The 13,045-nt window shown below is 38.0% G+C and overlaps 1 non-coding gene across 1 annotated transcript; it reads right to left on the reverse strand.

Annotated features, from left to right (window-relative positions):
* Window positions 1-8,417: 8,417 nt before the first annotated feature.
* On the reverse strand, window positions 8,418-8,525 carry LOC148553865 (small nucleolar RNA R71). The gene has a single exon (XR_015893564.1). It is a non-coding gene; the product is annotated as a small nucleolar RNA R71 (small nucleolar RNA).
* Window positions 8,526-13,045: the final 4,520 nt, after the last annotated feature.

Consider the following 13,045-nt stretch of genomic DNA (forward strand, 5'->3'; position numbering starts at 1 on the left):
CAATTAACCACATAGGCAAACTAAGTATAATATGCACACCCAAACAATGTCACATAGATGCATATGATGCATGCCTGTCCCTAGTGGCTAATGATATCATCTGTCGGTTATAGAGCCAACCCGACAAGTCCTGGTAGCTAACCATTGGACTGTCCCTCTGTCGCGCATCCCCAACTCGAGTTATACTCATCATAAACTTGATCATAATAATGATCCATATCCATCACCTTCACTGGTGAATATTTACGGGGGTGAGCTCATCCGGGACTTTCACAGTGCCCGGCCACACTTACGACATAGGGTCAAAAGAGCTTCGAGTCTCAACCTGGAGCACGTGGTGGCTAGCCACTGCTTCCTCCCAGGGAAACTCTTATCTCCGATAGTGGAAGTGCAACATTCACATTTATCAATGATTCAGCATATACATGCATTCAATCTCATCCATGGATCAACATCCATCTCAGCCATCCGGCTTACGGTTCAGTCCAGAACCAGCCAATATTCATAAATCATACACAGCCATTCCGGCTCACGGTTTAATGCAGAACCAACCAATATTGATAAATCATACACAGCCATTCCGGCTCACAATAAAACAGCACTTCCACCATTCAACATCATTAAATTCATAAAATCGGCATTTAAGCCATAAATCATTTTTCTCAATTCATTTCACTTTGAAATCGAGTTTCAACTCTTTTCAGCCTTGGCTTTAAAGATCTCATTTCTCAAATCATCTCAGGCTCATAGGCCACTTTTACTCAAGGTAAATTCCCCTTTGAAAACAATGCCACTCTCGGCATCCTCTTTCCAAACTTCCACAACCATGGCAAGTTAAAGATTTATTTTGAAACATTCAAAATCATCCATTCAAAAATGGGATTTTATAACAAAAGTCCCTTGGCAGAGTCCCAAGTCTTTAGGGGAGATTAACATAACTCATTTCCTCAAATTCACTTAAAATCATTAAAACCTTGACTTCCTGATTTGAGTAACAAAATAGGTTCTAAGCCAAACCGAGTCACGTAATCAATTACTCTTTTCAAAGCTGTTTCCTTTACTTAAACAAAAACCAGCTTCAACCCCATGGGAAATTCTAAAGCGTTTCAACTGCTCAAAAATCGTTTGTCTTGCAAACATTCAGAACTCAGAGTACTTAAAACTTTTCCCAAAACATTTTAGAATGAAACTTGTCAATAGACGTTCAGGTTCTTTCGAAGTCACTGAAACTTCTCTAACTGAAAACCCTCAAATCAATTTAAAGGCATAAATCCTTTTCACATTTAAAACAGCCTTAAAACATAAGTTTCATCTAAATGACTTGTTCACAAGGAAAATATAATACTTTTCTTAAGAAACAAGACTAAATCACAATTTCCTTTTTAATAATTCATCTTAGAAGCATAAGTCATCCTTTTCTTAATAATTCAGAAAACATAGTAGAAATTTTTAACTCATGAGTTTCCAAATAACGTTTTAGTAAAGTCCCGGATTCTACCGGAATTTCGGCAGTACCTCCCCTAAAACTTGGACTTTGCCACCCGGTTCAGGTCCCAACTAAACCGTCCAAAAATCCTTTTCAACAGCCCAAAATCCAAAATCAATTCAAAATCAAACTAAATCCAACAGTCGCCTTATTGGCATATCTCAAGGAAACCGTTTCAAAATCACACCAATATCATCCGAATTAACTCATTTCTAAAGCTTTAAAGAAATGGTTCAGCAACAATCATTTATCAAACCAGATCATTTAAAGCAAGCCAGGCTGAATTCAAGAGTGGATTCTATTTTTCACATTCTCAATAAAATTAACTCAAATCAATTCTCAACGGGTTAAACTTGATCTCAAAGCTTTAAGAGAATCAACTTGAAAAGCATTTCGTTTCACAAAATCACACGACAATTCAACCAACAGACATTCATAACCAACCAAGGCAAATCAAGTCATACATAAGGCCGATACAATCACCAAATACACATTCACTCACATCAGTATCCATATGTAATAATTCCAATATATAAAACATAGTTTTTGGAAAGCGCCCCTACCTCAAAACGTAAATTCCATAATCCAAACGTCTCAGAGTCCTTTCCGCCTCAACCCGAACTGACGGCAGCCAAAACCTCAGCTCCCAGCCACTTTCGCAATAACTATAGCAACTCTAATCGCAACATATAATAATCAGGACTCGATCCCACGTTACCAAAACTTATATTCATTAACCAAACACAATCGAATACTAACGCGAGACTTTTCGAAACATAATTTACTTACTGAGCTAGCGAAACTAAGCAGCCGCGAACTCCGAGCACGACACGCAAGCATCGATATACAACCCTGTGACAAATAACGCCACAACACCTCAGCCGAGATTATCAGAACAGCGACAAAAGGCTTCTCGAACCAAAACGCTCACCAAGACCGAGGGAGAATGGCTGAACCGAATAGCGGCGGTCTCCGAACCGGTTCGACGGCAGTGGCGGCGGTAGCTCAGCAGCGTCGCCCTTCCCCTGCGTACGCACGCGCGCTCCCTCTTTCTCGCGTTGGGCTCCTGCGTCGCATCCCTCACGTTCGCAGTTCTGGTTTCGGCGCGGCTCAATGGTGATCGACGGCGGCTCCCAGACCTCCAGCGACAACGGCGAGTGACGGCGGCCAACTAGCGCCTCCTTCCTCTCCCCTGCGCGCTCCCCTCACGCACGAGCTCTCTTTCGCCTTCGTGATACTCCTCAGGCGACGGAACGGGGAGATGGATAGCAGAACCACGACTGGTCGGGGACGAACGGCACTGTTTTGGCGGCGACGCTCCTCGCGGCTCCGGCAACAAGGGTGACGACATCTCCCTCCTCTCTGAACCTTTCGACTCTCTGATCTCCCTTTTCAGCTTCTCTTCTTTCTCATTGCAGCGTTGCTGCTGCTTCTGAGTGTATTGTGTGATGAGAGGTGAAACTGAAGGTGCAAGAGGAGAGAAACGGTGCTGCTAAGGGTTTTAAATTTTGTGAGTTTGCTGAGGGTGAAAGGGAACTGGGTAATTGGGTTAGGGTTTTGTGTGTTGGGTTTTAGATTAGGGGCAATATAGTAATTTCACATAAAATTGAGAATAATATAGTAATTGAAGCCCAAATTAAATCCAACACTATTTGTACATAGAAAATACTATTTGGTCATCAATTTTACAAATTATTTTCAATAAAATGCCCAAATCCAATAATTAGAAATAATATAATTAAATCGTTTATTTTCCAAAACAGTGGTATTAATATTTAAAATATTAATTATTTAATCCAAACTATATAGAAATCCTTATTATTTCACAACTACCAACTTTATGATATAATTATAGAAAATAATCCAATAATTATCAAATTGGATAATAATCATAACTTATCTCAAATTCAATAAATCAAAACTTGCTTTAATTTTCTTTAATAAAGAAATTTCTGAAATTAAAGCTATAGAAATATTGAATTTGGAATTAGCTAATGATAGCCCTTTTTTAAAGGTTTTGGGTCTTACACCTATACCTTACATCCTACTTATATCCCACTCTTTATTAGTTTCCTAACTCTCTCTTTTTTCTGTTCTTTAATTATTTTCTCACTTGAAATGGCTTCACAATTTACTCTCTTGAAGGATATAGACCTCTCATATGAAAATCAGGTGTATAAGATCAAAGTAAGGCTCATTAAGTCTTGGTCACTAACTTATTCTGAGCTTAAGTATCAGAAACCGATGATTGAACTCGTCGTGATGGATGAAATGGTTTGTGTAGTTTGCTAATTTTCATATAAGATATTTTAGTAGTTCACAAAGAATTTGTTATTAATTGTATATCATTATGCTTTTTCAGGGGGATCGTATTCAATGTACCATAAGGAATCCTCTTAGGAGACTATTTGAGGGTGATTAATCTGATGGCAAAGTATACACAGTATCCAACTTTTCACTAACTTTTCACTGTCATTGAATGATTAGAAGTACAAGGCAACAACTCATTCTCATCGTATATATTTCAAGAGAGAAACTCAGCTTAGGATTGTTCACGAGCATGGCTTCATTGATCATAGTTTCTATTTCATATCTAATGAACTGATACTCAAGCATTCCAACACTCGGTCCCACTTAATTGGTATAAATTATTTGAACTGTTAAGATCAATTTTTTTTATATTATCTAGCTTTTATACATGTAACTTCTTTTTTTTTGCTAGATGTTATTGGCTTTATTACTGGAAAGGGTGACTGATGAGCGGATAATTTATACGCTTTTTGGCATTGTTTTTAGTATATTTTTAGTAGAATCTAGTTACTTTTAGGGATGTTTTTAATAGATTTTATGTTAAATTCACATTTCTGGACTTTACTATGAGTTTGTGTGTTTTTCTGTGATTTCAGGTATTTTCTGGCTGAAATTGAGGGACTTGAGCAAAAATCAGATTCAGAGGTTGAAGAAGGACTACTGATGCTGTTGGATTCTGACCTCCCTGCACTCAAAGTGGATTTTCTGGAGCTACAGAACTCGAAATGGCGCGTTTCCAATTGCGTTGGAAAGTAGACATCCAGCGCTTTCCAGAAATATATAATAGTCCATACTTTGGCCAAGAATAGACGACGTAAACTGGCGTTCAATGCCAGCTCTCTGCCCAAATTTGGCGTCCAGCGCCAGAAAAGGATCCAAAACCAGAGTTGAACGCCCAAACTGGTACAAATACTGGCTTTCAACTCCACAAATGGCCTCTGCATGTGCAACACTTAAAGCCCAGCCCAAGCACACACCAAGTGGGCCCCAGAAGTGGATTTATGCATCAATTACTTACTTCTGTAAACCCTAGTGACTAGTTTATTATAAATAGGACCTCTTACTATTGTATTTGACATCTTTGGATTACCTTATGATCCTTTGATCACGTTTTAGGGGGCTGGCCATCTCGGCCATGCCTGGACCTTCACTTATGTATTTTCATACGGTAGAGTTTCTACACTCCATAGATTAAGGTGTGGAGCTATGCTGTTCCTCAAAGATTAATGCAAAGTACTACTGTTTTCTATTCAATTCATCTTATTTCGCTTCTAAGATATCCATTCGCACCCAAGAACGTGATGAAGGTGATGATTATGTGTGACGCTCATCATCCTTCTCCCTTATGAACACGTGCCTGACAAACACTTCCGTTCTACATGAAATAAGCTAGAATGAATATCTCTTAGATCTCCTGACCAGAATCTTCGTGGCGTAAGCTAGAATGATGGCAGCATTCAAGAGAATCTGGAAGGTCTAAACCTTGTCTGTGGTATTCCGAGTAGGATTCAATGATTGAATGACTGTGACGAGCTCCTAACTCGCGATTGCAGGGCGTTAGTGACAGACGCAAAAGGATAGTAAATCCTATTCCAGCATGATCGAGAACCGACAGATGAATAGCCGTGCCGTGACAGGGTGCGTGAGCATATTATTCACTGAGAGGATAAGATGAAGCCATTGACAAGGGTGATGCCTCCAGACAATTAGCCGTGCCGTGACAGGGCATTGGATCATTTTCCCGAGAGATGACCGAAAGTAGCCATTGACAGTGGTGATGTATCACATAAAGCCAGCCATGGAAAGGAGTAAGACTGATTGGATGAAGATAGCAGGAAAGCAGAGGTTCAGAGGAACGAAAAGCATCTCCATTCGCTTATCTGAAATTCCTATCAATGATTTACATAAGTACCTCTATCCCTATTTTATTATATAATATTCGAAAACATCATTATCACTTTATATATGCCTGACTGAGATTTACAAGGTGACCATAGCTTGCTTCTTACCAACAATCTCCGTAGGATTCGACCCTTACTCACGTAAGGTATTACTTGGACGACCCAGTGCGCTTGCTGGTTAGTTGTATCGAAGTTGTGAACCATGGTATTGGCACCATGTTCTTGGCGCCACTGCCAGGGAAAGAAAGAGCCATGAATTCTACATAATCAAAGTGTAATCACAATTTCGTGCACCAAGTTTTTGGCGCCGTTGCCGGGGATTGTTTGAGTTTGGACAACTGACGGTTCATCTTGTTGCTCAGATTAGGTAATTTTCTTTTTGTTTTGTTTTCAAAATTTTTTCAAAAAAATTTTCAAAAATTTCTCCTTTGTTTTTGAAAAAAAAAATGTTTTCAAAAATAAATTATTCTATAACTTCAAAATTTTTAAGAATGAATTCTAGTGTTTCATGAAGCATGTTGAAGCCTGGCTGGCTGTAAAGCCATGTCTCAATTCTTATACTCAAGAGAAGAGCTTCTTTATCTTTCTTAGCCAATTGGCTGTTGAATGTAAGGAATGTCCGGCGTGTCATGTCTGAGTTACATACTAAAGCTTGGCTGGCTATTAAGCCATGCCTGACCCTCTGATTGGAGCTTTAGAGCATAAGATTCCTGGAATTCATATAAAAAATTTTGAATCCTTAATTTTCTTTTTTCTAAATAATTTTCGAAAAATATAAAATAAAAATCCAAAAAAATTTAGAAAATCATAAAAATCAAAAATATTTTTGTTTCATGAGTCTTGAGTCATGTTATAAGTTTGGTGTCAATTGCATATGCATCTTGCATTTTTTCGAAAATATCATGTATTCATAGTGTTCTTCATGATCTTCAAGTTGTTCTTGGTAAGTCTTCTTGTTTGATCTTGATGATTTTTTGTTTTGTGTCTTTTCTTATTTTTCATATGCATTCTTGAATTCTTAGTGTCTAAGCATTAAAGAATTCTAAGTTTGGTGTCTTGCATGTTTTCTTTGCATTAAAGATTTTTCAAAATTGTGTCTTTGATGTTCATCTTGACATTCATAGTGTTCTTGGTGTTCATCTTGACATTCATAGCATTCTTGCATTCATCACATGTTTTGATCTAAAAATTTCATGCATTGCATTATTTTCATGTTTTTCATGAAAATTCAAAAAAAAAAAAAAAAAAAATATCTTCCCCTTTTTCTCTCATCAAATTCGAAAATTTGAATTGACTTTTTCAAAAATTTTTAAAATCTAATTGTTTCTCATGAGTCAAATCAAATTTTCAATTTGAAAATCTTATCTTTTTCAAAATCTTTTTTTTTTCAAAAATCAAATCTTTTTCAAAATTTTTGGTTATTTTCGAAAATTTCAAAAATATTTTTCAAAAATATTTTTCTTATTTTTATCACAAATTTTCGAAAATAACAATAACAATTAATGTTTTGATTCAAAAATTTGAAGTTTGTTACTTGCTTGTTAAGAAAGATTCAAACTTTAAGTTCTAGAATCATATCTTGTGATTTCTTATGAATCAAGTCATTAATTGTGATTTTAAAAATCAAATCTTTTTCAAAACTAATTTTATCATATCTTTTCAAAAATATCTTCTCATCTTATCTTTTTCAAAAATTTGATTTCAAAATATCTTTTCTAACTTCCTAACTTCTTATCTTTTCAAAATTTGTTTCAACTAACTAACTAACTTTTTGTTTGTTTCTTAACTTTTTCAAAACTACCTAACTAACTCTCCTTCTCTAATTTTCGAAAATATCTTCCCTCTTTTTCAAAAATTTCTTTTTAATTAACTAATTATTCTTATTTTTATTTTTGATTTTAAAAAATTTTCGAAAAATACTAACAATTTTCAAAAACCATTTTCGAAAATCACTAACTCTTTTTCAAAATAATTTTCAAAAATTATCCCTCCCCCATCTTATTCTATTTATTCATTCATATCCTAACATCTCATTTCACATCTCTGCCATCCTCACAGTTGTGTTTCTTCCATTATATTACATTCTTTGTCTCCCCCTCTTCTTCTACTCACACAGGGATCCCTATACTGTGGTATAAAAGATCTCTATTATTATTATTATTTTTCTGTGCCTTCTTCTTTGTCATATGAGCAGGAGCAAGGATAAGAACATTCTTGTGGAAGCAAATCCAGAACCTGAAAGGACTCTGAAGAGAAAATTAAGAGAAGCTAAAATACAACAATCCAGAGATAACCTTTCAGAAATTTTCGAACAAGAAGAGGAGATGGCAGCCGAAAATAATAATAATGTAAGGAAGATGCTTGGTGACTTTACTACACCTAATTCCAATTTACATGGAAGAAGCATCTCCATTCCTGCCATTGGAGCAAACAACTTTGAGCTGAAACCTCAATCAGTTTCTCTGATGCAGCAGAACTGCAAGTTTCATGGACTTCCATCTGAAGATCCTTTTCAGTTCTTAACTGAATTCTTGCAGATATGTGATACTGTTAAGACTAATGGAGTAGATCCTGAAGTCTACAGGCTCATGCTTTTCCCTTTTACTGTAAGAGACAGAGCTAGATTATGGTTGGATTCTCAACCCAAAGACAGCCTGAACTCTTGGGATAAGCTGGTCACGACTTTCTTAGCCAAGTACTTTCCTCCTCAAAAGCTGAGCAAGCTTAGAGCTGATGTTCAAACCTTCAGACAGAAAGAAGGTGAATCCCTCTATGAAGCTTGGGAAAGATACAAACAGTTGACCAAAAAGTGTCCCTCTGACATGCTTTTAGAATGGACCATCCTGGATATATTCTATGATGGTTTATCTGAGCTATCAAAGATGTCACTGGACACTTCTGCAGGTGGATCCATTCACCTAAAGAAAACGCCTGCAGAAGCTCAAGAACTCATTGACATGGTTGCTAATAACCAGTTCATGTACACTTCTGAAAGAAATCCTGTGAGTAATGGGACGCCTATGAAGAAGGGAGTTCTTGAAGTTGATACTCTGAATGCCATATTGGCTCAGAATAAAATATTGACTCAGCAAGTCAATATGATCTCTCAGAGTCTGCATGGAATGCAAGCTGCATCCAACAGTACTCAAGAGGCTTCTTATGAAGAAGAAGCTTATGATCCTGAGAACCCTGCAATAGCAGAGGTGAATTACTTAGGTGAACCTTATGGAAACACCTATAACTCATTATGGAGAAATCATCCAAATTTCTCATGGAAGGATCAAAAGCCTCAACAAGGCTTTAATAATGGTGGAAGAAACAGGTTTAACACTTATAAACCTTTTCCATCATCCACTCAGCAACAGACAGAGAACTCTGAACAAAATGCTTTTAATTTAGCAAATCTAGTCTCTGATCTGTTTAAGGCCACTGTGAGTTTCATGAATGAAACAAGCTCTTCCATTAGAAATCTGGAAGCACAAGTGGGCCAGCTGAGTAAAAGAATCACTAAAATCCCTCCCAGTACTCTCCCAAGCAATACAGAAGAGAATCCAAAAGGAGAGTGCAAGGCCATTGACATAAGCAAAATGGCCGAACCCACTGAGGGAGAGGAGGACGTGAATCCCAAGGAGGAAGACCTCCTGGGACGTCCAGTGACCAATAAGGAGCTTCCCTCTGAGGAACCAAAGGAATCTGAGACTCATCTAGAGACCATAGAGATTCCATTGAACCTCCTTATGCCCTTCATGAGCTCTGATGAGTATTCCTCTTCTGAAGAGAATGAGGATGTTACTGAAGAGCAAACTGCCAAGTTTCTTGGTGCAATCATGAAGCTGAATGCCAAACGATTTGGCATTGATACTTAGGAAGTTGAACCTCCCTTGTTCATCAATGAAGTAAGTGATCTGGATCAACTGACATTGCCTCAGAAGAGACAGGATCCTGGAAAGTTCATAATACCTTGTACCATAGGCACCATGATCTTTAAGGCTCTGTGTGACCTTGGTTCAGGAATAAACCTCATGCTCCTCTCTGTAATAGAGAAACTGGGAATCTATGGGGTGCAAGCTGCTAAAATCTCATTAGAGATGGCAGATAACTCAAGAAAACAGGCTTATGGACAAGTAGAGGACGTGTTAGTAAAGGTTGAAGGTCTTTACATCCCTGCTGATTTCATAGTCCTGGATACTGGAAAGGAAGAGGATGAATCCATCATCCTAGGAAGACCTTTTCTGGCCACAGCAAGAGCTGTGATTGATATTGACAGAGGTGAACTAGTCCTTCAATGGAATGAGGACTCCCTGGTGTTTAAAACTCAAGGATCTCCCTCTGCAACCATGGAGAGGAAGCACAAAAAGCTTCTCTCAAAGCAGAGTCAACCCAAGCCCCCACAGTCAAACTCTAAGTTTGGTGTTGGAAGGCCACAACCAAACTCTAAGTTTGGTGTTGAACTCCCATATCCAAACTCTAAGTTTGGTGTTGGAGAGTCTCAACAATGCTCTGAACATCTGTGAGGCTCCATGAGAGCCCACTGTCAAGCTATTGACATTAAAGAAGCGCTTGTTGGGAGGCAACCCAATGATTATTTATCTAACTCTATTATTCTTGTTTTTCATGTTTTCTTAGGTTCATGATCATGTGGAGTCACAAAATAAATATAAAAATTGAAAACGGAGTAAAAAACAGCAGAAAAGAAAAATCACACCCTGGAGGAGCATCTGCCTGGCGTTCAAACGCCAGAATAGAGCATGGTTCTGACGCTGAACGCCCAAAATGGGCAACATCCTGGCGCTGAACGCCCAGAACAAGCATGGTTCTGGCGTTCAACGCCAGAAATGGCAACAAATGGGCGTTGAACGCCCAAAATGGGCACCAACCTGGCGCTGAACGCCCAGAGTTGTGTGCAAGGGCATTTTGCATGCCTAAATTGGTGCAGGGATGTAAATGCCTTGACACCTCAAGATCTGTGGACCCCACAGGATCATCTCAGGATTTGTGGACCCACAGGATCATCTCAGGATCTGTGAATCTCACAGGATCCCCACCCACCTCACCCTCTATCTCTTCATTCATGACCATCCCTTCTGTTCTCCATCCACCACTCACATCTATACACAGATCCCTCCATCTCTTCCATATCTTCTTCTTCTTCTATTCTTTCTTCTTTTGCTCGAGGGCGAGCAACATTCTAAGTTTGGTGTGGTAAAAGCATAAGCTTTTTTATTTTTTTCCATAACCATTGATGGCACCTAAGGCCAGAGAAACCTCTAGAAAGAGGAAAGGGAAGACAAAAGCTTCCATCAAGGGTCTATAGCTCAGTGGTAGAATATTTAACTGCAAATCAAGAGATCCCTGAGATACCTCAGGGGATACATTTTCTTCCACACAATTATTGGAAGCAACTAAGGGTGGAACATAAAGAGCACTCCATCATCCTTCATGAAATTAGAGAAGATCAAAAAGCAATGAAGGAGGAGCAACAAAGGCAAGGAAGAGATATAGAAGAGCTCAAGGACATCATTTGTTCCTCAAGAAAGAAACGCCACCATCACTAAGGTGGATTCATTCCTTGTTCTTGCTTTCTCTATTTTTCGTTTTCTATATTATGTGCTTATCTATGTTTGTGTCTTCATTACATGATCATTAGTAGTTAGTAACTATGTCTTAAAGTTATGAATGTCCTATGAATCCATCACCTCTCTTAAATAAAAAAAATGTTTTAATTCAAAAGAACAAGAAGTACATGAGTTTTGAATTTATCCTTGAACTTAATTTAATTATATTGATGTAGTGACAATGCTTCTTGTTTTCTGAATGTATGCTTGAACAGTGCATATGTCTTTTGAAGTTGTTGTTTAAGAATGTTAAATAGGTTGGCTCTTGAAAGAATGATGACTAGGAGACATGTTAGTTGATAATCTGAAAAATCATAAAAATGATTCTTGAAGCAAGAAAAAGCAGCAAAGAACAAAGCTTGCAGAAAAAAAAATATAAAAAAAAAATAGGCGAAAAAAAAATAGAAAGAAAAAGAAAAAGCAAGCAGAAAAAGGCAAAAGCTCTTAAAACCAAGAGGCAAGAGCAAAAATCCAATAACCCTTAAAACCAAAAGGCAAGGGCAAATAAAAAGGATCCCAAGGCTTTGAGCATCAGTGGATAGGAGGGCCTAAAGGAATAAAATCCTGGTCTAAGCGGCTAAACCAAGCTGTCCCTATCCATGTGCTTGTGGCGTGAAGGTGTCAAGTGAAAACTTGAGACTGAGCGGTTAAAGTCAAGGTCCAAAGCAAAAGAAGAGTGTGCTTAAGAACCCTGGACACCTCTAATTGAGGACTTTAGCAAAGCTGAGTCACAATCTGAAAAGGTTCACCCAATTATGTGTCTGTGGCATTTATGTATCCGGTGGTAATACTGGAAAACAAAGTGCTTAGGGCCACGACCAAGACTCATAAAACAGCTGTGTTCAAGAATCATCATACTGAACTAGGAGAACCAAATAACACTATCTGAACTCTGAGTTCCTATAGATGCCAATCATTCTGAACCTCAATGGATAAAGTGAGATGCCAAAACTATTCAAGAGACAAAAAGCTACAAGTCCCGCTCATCTGATTGGAGCTATGTTTCATTGATAGTTTGGAATTTATAGTATATTCTATTCTTTTTATCCTATTTTGATTTTCAGTTGCTTGGGGACAAGCAACAATTTATGTTTGGTGTTGTGATGAGCGGATAATTTATACGCTTTTTGGCATTGTTTTTAGTATATTTTTAGTAGAATCTAGTTACTTTTAGGGATGTTTTTAATAGATTTTATGTTAAATTCACATTTCTGGACTTTACTATGAGTTTGTGTGTTTTTCTATGATTTCAGGTATTTTCTGGCTGAAATTGAGGGACTTGAGCAAAAATCAGATTCAGAGGTTGAAGAAGGACTGCTGATGCTGTTGGATTCTGACCTTCCTGCACTCAAAGTGGATTTTCTGGAGCTATAGAACTCGAAATGGCGCGCTTCCAATTGTGTTGGAAAGTAGACATCCAGGGCTTTCCAGAAATATATAATAGTCCATACTTTGGCCAAGAATAGATGACGTAAACTGGCGTTCAACGCTAGCTCTCTGCCCAAATCTGGCGTCCAGCGCCAGAAAAGGATCCAAAACCAGAGTTGAACACCCAAACTGGCACAAATACTGGCCTTCAACTCCACAAATGGCCTCTGCACGTGCAACACTTAAAGCCTAGCCCAAGCACACACCAAGTGGGCCCCGGAAGTGAATTTATGCATCAATTACTTACTTCTGTAAACCCTAGTGACTAGTTTATTATAAATAGGACCTCTTACTATTGTATTTGA

The sequence above is a fragment of the Arachis ipaensis genome, chromosome B7, assembly GCF_059453495.1.
Source record: "Arachis ipaensis isolate K30076 ecotype BB chromosome B7, ASM5945349v1, whole genome shotgun sequence".
NCBI classification, from domain to species: domain Eukaryota; kingdom Viridiplantae; phylum Streptophyta; class Magnoliopsida; order Fabales; family Fabaceae; genus Arachis; species Arachis ipaensis.